Source organism: Alexandromys fortis, unplaced genomic scaffold (assembly GCF_014885135.2).
Source record: "Alexandromys fortis isolate MF-2015 unplaced genomic scaffold, M_Fortis_MF-2015_v1.1 scaffold_60, whole genome shotgun sequence".
In the NCBI taxonomy this organism is placed as follows: domain Eukaryota; kingdom Metazoa; phylum Chordata; class Mammalia; order Rodentia; family Cricetidae; genus Alexandromys; species Alexandromys fortis.
The window spans coordinates 9,867,136-9,881,175 of NW_026067946.1; the positions used below are offsets into that span (position 1 = coordinate 9,867,136).

At 42.3% G+C, this 14,040-nt stretch overlaps 1 protein-coding gene and 1 pseudogene across 2 annotated transcripts in view; one reads left to right on the forward strand and one right to left on the reverse strand.

Moving 5' to 3' along the window:
* Mcc (MCC regulator of WNT signaling pathway) overlaps nt 1-14,040 on the forward strand; it is a 379,948-nt gene that overhangs the window by 22,452 nt on the left and 343,456 nt on the right. The window lies entirely within an intron of this gene.
* Nucleotides 8,730-9,683, reverse strand: LOC126506006 (purine nucleoside phosphorylase-like; annotated as a pseudogene).

Sequence of the window (14,040 nt, forward strand, 5' to 3'; positions counted from 1 at the left end):
ACTATCATACCTTATCCCATCACTCATCCCTTGATATTATTTAAGGACTTAACTTCCTCTATTTATGGATGAGGGGTGTCATAACGGTGTGATTTCCTGAGCCTTCCACCAAGAGTCAACCTACAAGACAGGTGTGGTGGCACCCTCTGTCTACAAACCCAGCAATGGGGAAGTTGAAGCAGGAAGATTTTGAATTCGAGGTCAGGTAGATATGTATGTATTCTTTTCTTTCTCTGATAAATATTTTCTAGTATATAACAGTAAAAAAGACACAATGTTTAAGTAACTCCCAAAGCATATGTTCCCATAGATTCTCCCCCACATGTATACTCTAATTTTCATATCTTGTAAAGCAAATATTAAGCACCCCAGCTTCCGGGCGATGCAGGAACATTTTTGGGATTTCCATGCACTTTCAAATTTTGCTCTCAGTTTTCCTTTCGAGGTAGGTTCACATGATGAAGCCTTTAAAATTGCTACTTAAGGCTATCTTGGTGAGAATTACGTTGTGATTGTCATTGAACTGAAAGAGCAGTCTTATCAAGGAAACTACCTCTCTGCCTTAATGTGAAAGCAAAATAAGCAAAGATATTTGGTTTTTAAAAAGTGTTTTTCAGCAGGCAGTGGTGGCACACACCTTTGATCCCAGCACTCGGGAGGTGGGGGCAGAGGCTAGGTGGATCTCTGTGAGTTCAAGGCCAGTATGGGCTACAGAGAGAAACACTGTTTCAAAACATCACCAAAAAGTGGCATCTAGATTTACATATTTTATTTGATATCTACCAGTATTTTGCCTGCATGTATCTGTATATGTGTATCACAAGTATCAGTCCCATGGCAGCCAGGAGAGGACATCACATGCTCTGGAACTGTAATTATGGATGTGGGTGCTGCAAACAGAACCTGGATCCTCAGCAAGAGCAGCAGTGCCCTTCATCACTGAGCCATCTCTTCAGCCCCAGAAATGGGATTTTAATAAGGAGGAATATGGGTGATTTAGCAGTGCTTCAAATTTTTTAATATATATATATGTTTAGTATATAAACATATATATATATTAGTAATTTTTAAGTTAGATTATTAACAATCATTCAAGTAACCCAGCAAAAAATCAGTATTTACTTCTAAATAACAAACTGGTCCTAGCCCCTGCAAAGTGCCCCTGAAGTTACTGTACCCTCCCTCTAGGGATCTTCTCAGGGACTTTCTCCTGTCATCCAATCAATCTGAACTGGAGAGACACATGGAACAGTGGAAAGGCAGCTGGAAAACCTCTTAAGGCAGGCCTGCTTTCGCTGAGAAGTTAAATGCTTTCCTAGGGGCTTCAAAGCCAGAAGGAATGCTTTTGCTGATCAAGGTCAAAGAGCCCCAGCCACTGCTGTGCACTCACTGCTGTGAAGTCATAGTGATGACAGCCTGGGCCCAAAGTCCCTTTGTTGCGAGAAATGTGTAAAAGAAAAAAAAAGTCTCAAATAATTTTCACTTATCAAAATAGCTCTTTTGCAACAATGTTTAGTAGCAGAAGTCATGTGTGTACATGTGTATGCACATGAACATGTGGTGTGTGTGTGTGTGTGTGTGCTTAGAAGAGTCCTACATACACAAAGTGTCTATATCAAAACTATTAAACTAAGAGTCCCAGTTGTAACAGTGTGTCTGTCTAAAGAGAAAATTTAATTGGGTGCCCACTCAATGTGCCTGCAAGCTGGAAGACTCAATAAAGCTGAGTCAATTTCGTAAACCTTCCTGCGATTTCTCTGCCAAGTGGCTCCTTGCCACCAGCAGTCATCCAGTAGCCACGTTCATCCAGTTGTCATTTGCAACAATCCTTGGGGTACACTTTATCACCTCACACTCTTGTCTTTACTGAGATCATTAGCATTAGGCAGATTATTATGTTAAATTAACAAATTATACTCACACCCAGCTTTATTGTTGCCTTCCAAATAGAGGACTTATAAAGGCAAAGTTGGCAATGAAGACATCGCCTAAGACCTGCAACTGTGTATGCATCTGTGGTGAAGCCACAATTATGGACTTAAAGAATTAGTGGGAAAGTGACATTGTCCCCCACACAGTCTCAGCTGTGTGATGTGGTGGATTATCTGCTTGTTATTTGGTTATCATATACTGTCTTGCTCATTTGGTCACTGTTACAAAACGCTATAAACAAGGTGGTTCAAAACAGCAGAAATTGGGCTGGAGCGGTGGTTCAGAGCTTAAGAGCACATATTGCATCTCCAGGGAACACAAGTTCAGTTCATAGCAACCATGTTGAATCTCCAGCTGTAGGGGATCCTGTGCTCTCCTCTGGTTCCCATGGACACCTCCCCACATGCATACATAAATAAAAATCGTCAGGAACAGCAGTGCTGGTTACAGGTATACACAGCCATGTTTGGCTTTTAACACGGGTGCTAGGGATTTGAACTCAGGACTACATGCTTGTAAAATAGGCACTCTTACGTAGGGACCCATATTCCCAAACATTTGAAATTATTTCTCTTGGTTTTTCTCCATCCTCTTTCAACCTTCCTCCCCCCCCCCCGTCAACTTGATATATGGTGTGTATATAACGCATAAACATGTATTTGTTTATTTGCAAATATAGGAGTATTTCACTGTTTCAAAGTGTCTCCTCTAAATTGCTCAATGAAAATCATATAAATAATAACAGGATTTGACAAGGAGTGTAGACTGTTGTTTGTTTTTCACTGCAGATCTCAAAGCTATGACTGTAAAGCACACAGAATAGTGTGTGGGACACAGTAGTGCAAGTTCCAACTATGATAATATCTCAGTCGTGTCCGCACTGTCCTAATTCTCCCATGTCCCCTGAGCTCTCTGCAGAGTCTACTCAGGTACTGCCTGTGAGTTCCCAGGCTTCCAAATGCAATGGGCCTCACCTTAGGGGGCTGAGAAGGGATAAAGGGTAAAACACCCCATCAAGCACACTTAAAACTATGCCACTGGGCAAGAATTCTTGTTTTTGTTCATACACTCCTCTTAAGAGGAGCAAGCTGTGATTGCACCTGCCCGCCTATGAATAGGAAAGGGAAATAAACAATCATGGGGAAGGAAGGATTCATGAAAATAAAAGAAGCAGAAAGGATGTGTGGTAAAGAGGACTCCCGAAGGGTGAATGAAGTTGGAAAAGCCCTCTGTTAATGTATTTTGGCAATGAAAGGAGCATCAAGTGTCCTCAGCTGCAGCAATTACACTGCAGCATTTTCTGGGGCCCTCAGTGCATGCACACTCTGGAAGAGGCAGCTTGGGAGGAGCGTGTTTTAAAATGCACACGGGAAGGGATCCTGACTGGGCTCTCGATGGGGACTGGAAATGCTGAGCTACCTCACCAGCGTTTCCTAGCACAGCATATGCTGTGCAAACATCTGTGAAACTGCTTCAGAGCCTTCGGGTCCCAGAAGGGTCATGATGAACAAATGGTCCTTGCCAACATGTTTTATCTCCTGGGGTCCTCTTACATTTCCACTCGTGATGCTGCCAGGTTTGTGCGCACCATATCAGTTGTTGATGGCTGTTTGCAAAAAGAACCATTGGGGTCTACCAGGTCCAAGCCTGAGGCAAAATCCGTAACAGCTGTTGGACTCATCTTTGTCATTTCCCAGGAATCCTCTGCACCCCGAGTCTTTCTGTGGCCTCTTGGGTTGTTAAAGGCAGCTCTTAGGCTCCTATCTATAAGTCAGTTCTTGGTAAGTAGCTTTCAGCAGGGTAGCTTTAGTGTTATTCCGCCTCAACTTCACATTTAATTTTAACTGTGGATTTTGCTGACTCTTGGAAATAATCAACAGGAATTTTGTTCTTAATAACCTAGAGGAGGATGACCATCAAATGTCTCCAGTGTGAGGCAGGGGCTCATTATATAGCCCAGGTACACTTTGAACTTCCCATCTTCCTCCTGTTGCCTCCCCAGTCCTAAGAGCAAGGTATGCCACTGTGTCTGGCCTTATGAAAAAAAAAAATGGCTTTAAAAATCCGTAATAATATTGACAGTATATTTTGTAAACTGTGCACGATACAGACATACAAGGGAAAGTAAACTTTTTAGAATACAAAATGTCAAACTTTAAATGGAAACATATATTCTTCTACCTGTATAAGACACTAACTAGTCCTCCCCACCCAAGGAAAATTGCTCTTGTTTTTTTTTTTTTTTTTCTTCATCCCATATAGGACTATACATTTGACAAAAAAAGGGAGGGATTTTTGATCTGGTATTATACTGTTTTAAAGTCATCTTTTTGCTGTGGTTTGAAGACACTGCAAGGATGAAATTTAGACGCCAGTATCCACAGAGATAAAAATTGTCCCTCTGTTTCATTTCCCTTACCTTGGAAACCCATATGCACACTATTCTGGGCTTAGCAACCATAGCACATAAGCAGCCTTACCACAGAGGCTGCTCCATCACTGCTTCCAGTTTAAATACAGCTCTCTGGTTCCACATTGTCCTATCAAAAAGAGAAGGGAGGATGGATTTCTGATAAGCTGACTTTCTGTGGGTCCTGCTGTCTTTGGAGAAGATCCAACACAAGTCACCCTGGGGAGGTACTTGGCCTCTGCCGAGCGTATACTCTTCGTCTGTATGTTAAAGGAGCGAGAGAGCTCTTTTCGGCTCCCCAATACATGCTTGAACCATTTGTATTACTAAGTTTGTCTCATCTTATGATAGTTCTTTTTTCCATGTCCCATTCCTGTTTTTCAAAAACACAGAAATACCATTGTAAGGACATCCTTTGGATTTATTTTAGTAATTTCTTCTCAGGTGTGGAGCTACTTTCATTGCTAATATTTTGTCAATAGTAGAACCATTGATTAAACATATTTTATTATCCATCAAATGGTCTTTATTCATATTCTGGTTTAGAAATCAAAATTACTTCTCTAGATATTCCCTACAAATTTGACTCCTCTTTAAAATTTGAACTTACGTACCTAAAACTTAATTTTGAGACATTTGGTGTATGAGGAGTTTGAATCCCCAGAGTCCATATCAAAACCCAGGTACAGGAACTTGTGCCTGCAATCCTAGCACTGAGAAGTAAAGACAGGAGGATCTCAGGGCTCATTGGCCAGTTGGATCAAATGCATCCAACTGATGAACTCCAGGTTTTAGGAAAGACCCTGCCTCAAAAATAAGGCAGAAAGTGAGGAGGAAGATACCCAACCGGCCTCCACATTTGCAAACATGGGAGCACATACATGCACACACATTCATGAAATTCCCCAGATATACACACAACATAAAGTGTCTGCGTGTTCAGTTTATAGACTTGAACGACAGCAAACCAACCTATGCATCTATCTCGTCCCCATGCTAAGAAATTTGCAGCTCTTCGCTTTGCTCTAAGGAGCTTAACTTCTTTTGCTGTTACTGAGACAGCTTGAAAATGGGTTTTGTTACACTATTATCACACATTTCACAAATATTCCAGTCGTTCAACATCCTACTCTCACTCCCAACTAATACACATCCATGCTGTGTGTGTGCATGTGCCTGCATGTGTGTGCGTGTACGTGCGTGCGTGTGTATCCCAATGAGTCCAGTGAATTTCATTAGGGTTGTGTATTGGAGCATAAACACCTTACCCATGACTGAACACTAAAGAAAATATCCTTCCCTAGCAACCACTAGCTGCATATAAACCCTCGGAGAGGGAAGGATGCATGGCGCCCTTCAACAACTGTTCCCCAGCTTTCAAAATGGGCTGTTCTTCATTTACTTGACAAACAGTGTTCGCTTATACCTGTTACATCTGCACTCTATCCGTATCTGTATATAGTACAGCGTAGATTGATTAGACAATGAATATAGGTTACAAATTTTCACTGAGAGTAACAAATTCAATACAAGGTTGATAAGAGCAGAATCGAACATGCCCTCCTTTGTGAAATTGCCCTGGAGATATCTTGAAGGATCCCTTGATCTTTGGTACTTTCTTTCCCATTGCCATCGAAAACACAGTGCTTTATAGTACCTGGCTTTTAGGAGGATTATTTTTAATGCTAGAAGAGAAAAAGTGGAGGAGACTATATGGGTGTACAAAACAGGCTGTCTATTCCTACCATCAACACAAGAGCTAAGGCTTGGCTCTAAGAGCAATGACTGAGGTCTGTAAGCATCCCAACCAGGACCAGAGCATCAGCTCTGAGAGTGGAAGCCTGCAGGGGTCTTCAGGGCACAGCTGTCTTTCTGTGTCAGGAGGGCCTGTCCGTCTGGGGAAGCATTAACTTGTTCCCTTTCACTTGAGAACATTGCTGCTTTTCTTTGCAATGTTGCCTGAGTTCCTGCTGTCTGGTTTTGCTTAAGTTTAATATTTAAACAAAATGTTTACCCTGGAAAGGTTTTTCTGATGTGAAGCCAGTTGTGTCTGCAACCATGATCTTTGCAGAATTTATGTATCCTTCCCAGACTCATAGCTCTTCCCCATATGTTCTCCCTTCAGAGGTTGTGCCCCAGAAGGAGAAGAAAGGAGAAACAACTGACCCCACTGACAGTGTGGCTCCCGCCCACCCCGTGGGCACTCATCTCCTAAAAGGGGACTAAGAGGCTTTTCATAATTAAAAACATTTGGAATCTAGACACATGGCAGAAAAATTCTACTGTGAGATATGTGTACTGTGTTTCGTTTAAAGTGACAGTAAACCTGCGCCTCATTGTTCCCACGATAGCTTTCATTTACCTTCCTGTTCCTATTCCTCCCTTTCCAGCCTTTCTCTGTCTTACTGTTGGCAGAGGTTTCTGTCCTGCTCAGTCCCGCAATAATCACTCAGAAACTATATTATTTGCAATACTGTTTGACCAATAGCTTAAGCATATTGCTAGCTAGCTCTTATATCTTAAATTAACCCATTCCTATTATTTTATATTTTACCACAAGGCTTGTGGCCTACTGACAAGGTTCTGACTAGCAGTTTGCATCTTTCTCCTCTCGCAGCTAATGGTGTCTCATAATTCCACCTACTCTCTCTATATATCTTTTCCAGCCTGGCTATAATCTGTTAAGCCATTGGCTGAAAGCAACTTTTTTATTCATTTAAGGCACCACATATACAGAAGGACTTCCCACACCATTTTACCTCTAATAGCGACCATATTCAAGGTTGGTAAACTCCTTTAGGTCGGCAAGAACACAGCTGTTTGTTGCCTTGTTGCTGTTGTTTGGAGAAGGAGTCTTGGAGTCTTGCTTGTATTATACAGGTTTGTCTCAAACTCCTAGGCCCAAGTGATGCTCCAGTTTCAGCTTCCCAAGTAGAAGAGAGTATTAGCCCATAGCTCTCTTCCAATGACTGCCTAGGGATGGGGCATCTGGCCCCCTAGCTCAAAATGTTCTTCTTCAGCATCAGGCATGAGTAGATAGGGCTCCTTCTAGAAGGCAGAAGTTACTAAACAAAAGTTCCAGGGCCAGATGCAAGATACCCCCCTTTGAGTTGTTGCTTAGGGCATCCTCAGAGGGTACCAGACCAACTAGGCTTTTGCCATCATGCTTGGGTAGCCCCTGAACTAGATGGGGAGAATGTACTGCTGAAAACCATATCCGTTGGTTGAAAGGAAGATAGACCAAGAACAGAGCTAGAAGGATCCTCCCTATTGGCAAGTTTTCATAGTACTGGAAGATTTTATTCATCTGAACACAGCCAGTAAGCACTGTTCCTCCACGGTTTCTGCTCCAAGCTTTTGCCTTGAGTTCCTGCCTCAGCTTCTCTTGAGGATTGACTGTGACTTGTGAGTGGAAGTGAACTCTTCCCAGCCCAAGCTGTTCTTGGCGATGGTGTTTATCCCAGCAGCAGAGAGCAAAGTAGGGCGTTTGTGGATAGTGGAAGGGCCGGTACCCCTTTCTGAGGGACTATTATCCATTAACGATTGCTGGGAGAAGGCTTAGCACTTTGTGCAATGGCGAACCCACTTGTTAATTGTTCATCCTCCAGAAAACACCCCCGAATCCTGCTCATTCAAGCAACCCTAATAAACTCAGTGGAAGCTGTCTCCAATTGGTAGCCACTTACAAGTGAAGAGTTAGTTTTCTCCAAGGGAGTCTCTCTAGGGAAAAAAAAAAGAAACGCACTCTTAAGGGTAAGTTCTATGCCTAAGAGCAGATGGCCAACAGGGAAGGAACTCAGTGGCGTTTGTGGAGGGTCTTGGTCTCAGAATGCAGTTATTTTTTTTTTCTTTAACCTTGCAGGTCCTTTGAGTATACAATATGGCTCCTGATTTGGGGTTTTAATCAAATTCTTAAATGTGTAAATGTGTCTCTGCATCTATATGTTTTTCTTGTAAATTTTCTTTGCCCATCTTTCTTGTTTTGTTGTTGTTTTTTATTTATCTTCTTTATTATTTCTTAGATGCCCTTTTTTTTTTTTTTTTTTTTGTTGTTGTTGTTGTTTTTTAAGAAAGTATTTGTTCTCTTTATTCTGAAAGCATAGTGTTGTTAAATAAAATCCAAGAGGTATTGGGTTGGTCTTTGGTCTCTTGTGCTTTAAGGGAGCCAGACTGGCCTAGAGGAACATGTGTGTGATCTCCCAGATCTAGAAGGTACTGTTCGAAGGCATGTTTCCCAAGTGTGGTGGGGCACAAGCTCCAGCTCTTTCAGAGGAATGAAAGTTAAATTGTTTTGAGAAGGCAACTGAGCAAGAGGGACAGACATCAGAATGGTAGAAGAACATAGAGGAGGGGAAGGGCAAAAATCTTCTTCCCTTTCTGTGACAATCTACGAGCAGAGACTAGTGACCCCAGCAAGGGACCAAAGTAGACATCTATGCGGCATGTGCTCACGGGGTGGAATACTCTTTGTGAGAATGGAGACAAACTGTTCCAATTTCTGTGTGGCTGCTTTCCCAGCCTCTAAGTCTTCCTTGTGATTGGCCTTATCCAGGTTTGCATAATCCATGACGACCCTATTAGTAATGAGTGAGAAACAAAAGACTTGAAGCCCACAATGGCGTGTAACGATAACTTCTGAGACTGCACTTATGCCAACAGCATTTGCTCCCAACATCCTTAGCAGGCAACTCTCTGACATAGTCTCAAAGTTGGGGCCTGCCAGCATCACATACGTGCCTTCCTTTAATTCCTGTTGCTCCCCATTTGTTTCCCGGCACTTAAAGCTTTCTGCCTCATATTCCAGTCAAAAGCGTCAGACATGGCAGGGAAACAAACCCTATACCTTTCATCATTGGGGCTTTGGAGAGTGTTTTTACCAATGAAGCAGTTGGTTGTTGTGATCACAGATCATCATGATATCTCCAACTGCAAAATTGGGGTTGAGCCCTGCAATTGCATTGGTGACTACCAAAGTGTCCACACCAAGAAAATGGAAAACCCTCACTGGGAATATCACCTTCGACAGTGGGTAACCTTCATATGTATGGAATTTGCTCTGTATCATCACACAGGCTCTGCCATTAGAGAATCCAAACACTAGGCAGTGAGCATGACCTTACACAGTGCTTTTGGAAAAGTTGGGTATCCTCACTGTACTCAAAGACCAGGACCTGAGTTAACTTAGCAGTAAGACCTCCAACCCAGAACCACAGATCACTGCCCCTTGAGGTCGCTGTGTAGTGTGAGACTCAAGCCCCTCAGGGGTGCTCTGATAATCTTCATATGTAAATGTGTTGTTTTCCATGGTGTCACCAACAAGTATGCCAACATCCTGCCCTTTCTGCTCTGCGGGTGACACCTTCTGAGTCTGCTCAACATTGTTCAGATGCCTGTTTTCTAAATAAAGACAGAAAAGGCCTGAATCCAGACGAGAGGGGAGGTAGGGAGGAACTGGGAGAAGTAAGGGGATGAGAAACTGTAATCAGAATATATTGTATGAAAGAGAGATCTATTTTCAATAAAAGAAAAAAAAGGGAAATTAAAATAGTAGGGACTTGTTGGGAAGAAGAACTTTAGTGGGAGAGGGAGAAAGAGGAGGGGGCAATTGGAGTGAAAAATGACCAAAAGTTTATAAAAGCGTGTATATAAAATATATATATTCCACCAAGCACGCATGCACGCGCATGTGTATGTATGTGTACATAATAGTCAAAGAATAAAAATAAACTTAAAACTTTTCTCCCTCGGTGGACCACCATGTGGCCAGACACTGCTGGGCTTCATACACAGAGTCTTCTCAGAGACAGAGATAGCTGTATCAGTCCCCAGAGTCAGAGCAGATGCAGAAAGACAGGACAGGGAGGATGTGTTTATTTGAATTCTAGCCAATTTAATATTCTCTCCGATTTTTAAAAAAGATACATTTCTTTTAAATTCCTTGTGGAATGAGCCAACTGTAAGAGAATGTCAAGATGTATCCAAAAAGAACATGTGGACTTCCTCATCTGTCAAAGGAAGTCAGGGTACTGAGTGATTTCTAAGCCTTCTAATTCTAAATTCAACTGTAGAGCCATCACAGTGGGATCGTGATACACAGGTACCTTCAAGCCCACAAGGAGGGAGGTTTAATCAAAGCCAAGACAAAGAGGAGTAGGGAAGGACTGACCCAGGTACTAGAAAGTTTATTAACCTCCCAATCCTTCCTTGGGGCCCCAAACTCACCATAGGACTCAAACAAGGTTATCTTGGCCTTGGGCATGGAAAAGGGGAGAATATGAGCCTAGGATCCCATTCAGTGCTGGAGGGATTTGAAGTAACTGACTGTATGTAAGCTACTGGGTTGTGGTAGTGGTGAGATTGTCTTTCAGAGGATGTATTCTGTCATACTTAAGTGAATAGCTCTGCCCTTTGCTAGCTCTGTCCTTGCTAAGTCACTTAAATTGAACTGCCATTTCCCCATTTGTAGGAGTACTTCCTTGGTAGGGTTATTGCACGAGGTAGTTACAGAAAGCAGTGCAAAAGCCACTTTGATTTGTTATTATTATTATTGTTTTTATGTCATTGGCTCAGGAATTGGCTGAAGGGCTTCAGTGTAGAGAATTACAATACTAAATGAACAGCAGTCTATCTATCTATCATCTATCTATCTATCTATCTATCTATCTATCTATCTATCGATTATCTATCTATCTATCTATCTATCTATCTATCTATCTATCTATTATATGAATGTATTATGAGTTAAGGTGTACCACATGCATGCAGAAGCCGGAAGAGGGTATAAGATCCCCTAGAACTGGGGTTACAGGTAGTTGTGAACCACCATGTCGATTCTGGGAACTAAAAATCCTAGTCCTCTGCAGGAGTAGCAAGTGCTCTAACCATTGAGAAATCTCTCTAGCTTCCTTCTTCTTCTTTTGATAATCCCTCCCATTTCTAGGGATGGAATTTCATGATCTGTCAGGCAAATTTTGTCTGTAACCAAACTATGCATTTTTTATATATATTTTACTATAGTTTGGGCTTTTTACAAAGAAGGTCTTCTCCTGTCCTTCCCACACTACACTTACATCTTGTTCTTTTTCCCAAAATCTGTGCCTTTCTTGGTTTATTATGTTTATCGGCTTTTTATTATTGTAGAGAATAGCTGAGAAAAATAACTTTATAAAGAGTAAAAGTTTAATTTGAAAACGATCTTGGAGGTTTTGGTCCGTGGCCAGTGGGTCTGTTGCTTTCGGGTCTGTGCAGGTGGAGCATCGTGGGCAGAGTTCTGGGCAGGGGAGGCTGCTCAATTCATGCAGGTGGGAAGCAAAGAGGAAGAGGATTGGGTCTTCATGCCCCACTCAAAGGACATCCATGACCTATCTTCCTCCTACCAGGCCCCACTCTCTAAAGATTCTAGCTTTCAAAAGCACCACAGGCTGGTGACCAAGCCTTCTGTTCAAGCCTTGGGGAGCACTTGCACAAACCACAGCACCTAGGAACACAAACTGACAATATACCCTGATGGTAGAGGATAGTGGAGGAAGAGAAAAGCATTTGTGTATTAGTAATGTTTTCTCAAGTTCAGGTAGTATAAGCATTTTTCATTATCAACCATGGTCATTACAATTACCTGCATTGTTAAATCTCTGAACTCATTCTCAGCTTTTTCTTCTGACCTCTCTTTCCTCTTGCCCCCTTTTCTTTTTTCATTAGCCAATCAGCCAGTAGACCCCCTGTCTTTTTCTCCCTTGATCCATCACTCCCCTTTGTTCCCTCTTCACGTCTTTCCCTCTGCTTCCTCCTTCCTTGCTTTTCTTACCTACTGTAGGCCCTACTTCTTTGCTTTAAATAAATATTTACTGAGTTTCTGCAAAGATTTGTATGGTGACAATCCGGGGGCAAAAAATGTGGGAAGAGAGAAATAAATGAACAACAACACAGAGTAAAACGTTGACTGGGGCAAAAGTGAGATCAGGGTGCCGTGGGTCCAATGAGGGATGGAATGAGGAGGGAAGCCGGGAGGTTGAAATGAAGACAGCAGACAGCGCCAAGCAGAAAGTGGGGGAACACAAGAACAGCAAGGCATAAAAGGCTCAGGGGTAAGAGAAGTGGGAAGTATAATCAAGGTGTCATACTAAGAGAGAAAGTACAGGAGCGATTAGCAGAGGCCAACCACTCTGGGTTCTTAGAGCCTGCAGGAATCCACGTTTCCTTAAGAAGTACAGGGATCTCTTTGGAATTTGAAGCACTGGCAAAAATATCTCGATTTAGCTTTAATGAAGAATACCAAAGCTGCAATGAGGAGGAATGCCAGACTGGAAACAGATTCGCAAGGCTTGTCCTAGGAATCAGGGGAGAAAAGATAAGGGTTTACGCTGAGTTTGCATCGATGTAAGATGTAAGAGAAGAGGCGTGAGGAAGAGTATGTAGCACTTGGCTAGGAGCTGTAGCATGCTGACTTCTTCGCTCTAGCCATAGTGAAGCTAGGCTGCCATTGTTTCTTACTTAGCATTGGAAAGGAAACTGCCAAGTATGTCGGAAAGCCGGAAGAGTCACACAAACTCTCTCACTCTCAGGAGGGGAACAGGAAGAGGCAGCCAAATTCTAATCACAAGTTTACATGGATCCAAGAAAGGGGGAATCTTGGATTGTCCTGATGGCTCCCGCCATCTGTGGGTGTGTGAGTTCTGCAGACACCGAATAAGCATGCTAACAATTGTATTCCTGGGCTGAAGATACAAACTGGATCCGTAGTGGGGCTTTAGTGTTACACCCCTACAGGATTATCTCACAGGACAGAGTACCTCGTAGGTTTCTCATTCACTCTCTATCGGTCCATGGTTCATTTATTTGAAAATATGTTTGCTAATTTAACTCCCAACCATGTTATCTCCAACTCCTGTGTGTCTCTCACTGTGTGGATCTCTCTTAGAATTTCTCTGGAAAGACTTTAGACCCAGCATACTGCGGTTCTGAACAGAATATCCTCTGTAGTCCTATAAGGCATGACAAATAAGTACATATATTACTCTTTGATTAAGCGCATTCCCAAATGAAATAAGAAAAAAGAAGGAGGAGGAGGAGAAGGACTCAAGAGTTTGAGGGAAAGAAGAAGAGCAGAATTAAAAAGGAAAGCAAGAGATCCGTTTGTGAGTACCATTATGTTTGGGTTACCTCTGTGTTAGTGAGCTCAGGCTCATGACAAAAGACCACAGGCTGAGTGCTTTAAACAATAGAAGGTTGGTTTTTTTCAGAGTGCTGGAGACTGAAGTCCCCCAACAAGGTGCTAGGTGATGTGGTTTCTTGTGAGAGCTCTTTCTTGCTAGCAGGCAGCCAGATCCTTGCCTTGTCCTCACATCACAAAGGAATGGGGTTTGGGGAAGATAGACAGACAGAGAGCAAGGAGAATGCATTAATCACCTTTCTCACTTCTTTTTTTTTTTTTAAAAAATATAATTCATGTTTTTATTTTATGTTCACTGGTGTTTTGCTTGCATGTATCTTTCTGTGAGGGTGTCAGATTTTGGAGATACAGAGAGTTGTGAGCTGCCAGATGGGTGCTGGGAATTGAACCGGAATCCTCTGAATGACCAACCAGTTCTCTTATTCACTGAGCCATCTCTCCAGCCCCAGCCTTTATCACTTCTTACAAGATTGCAGTTGTGTTTGATTAGGCTTGGTATCTCATTGATCTTAGAAACATCCCAAAGACC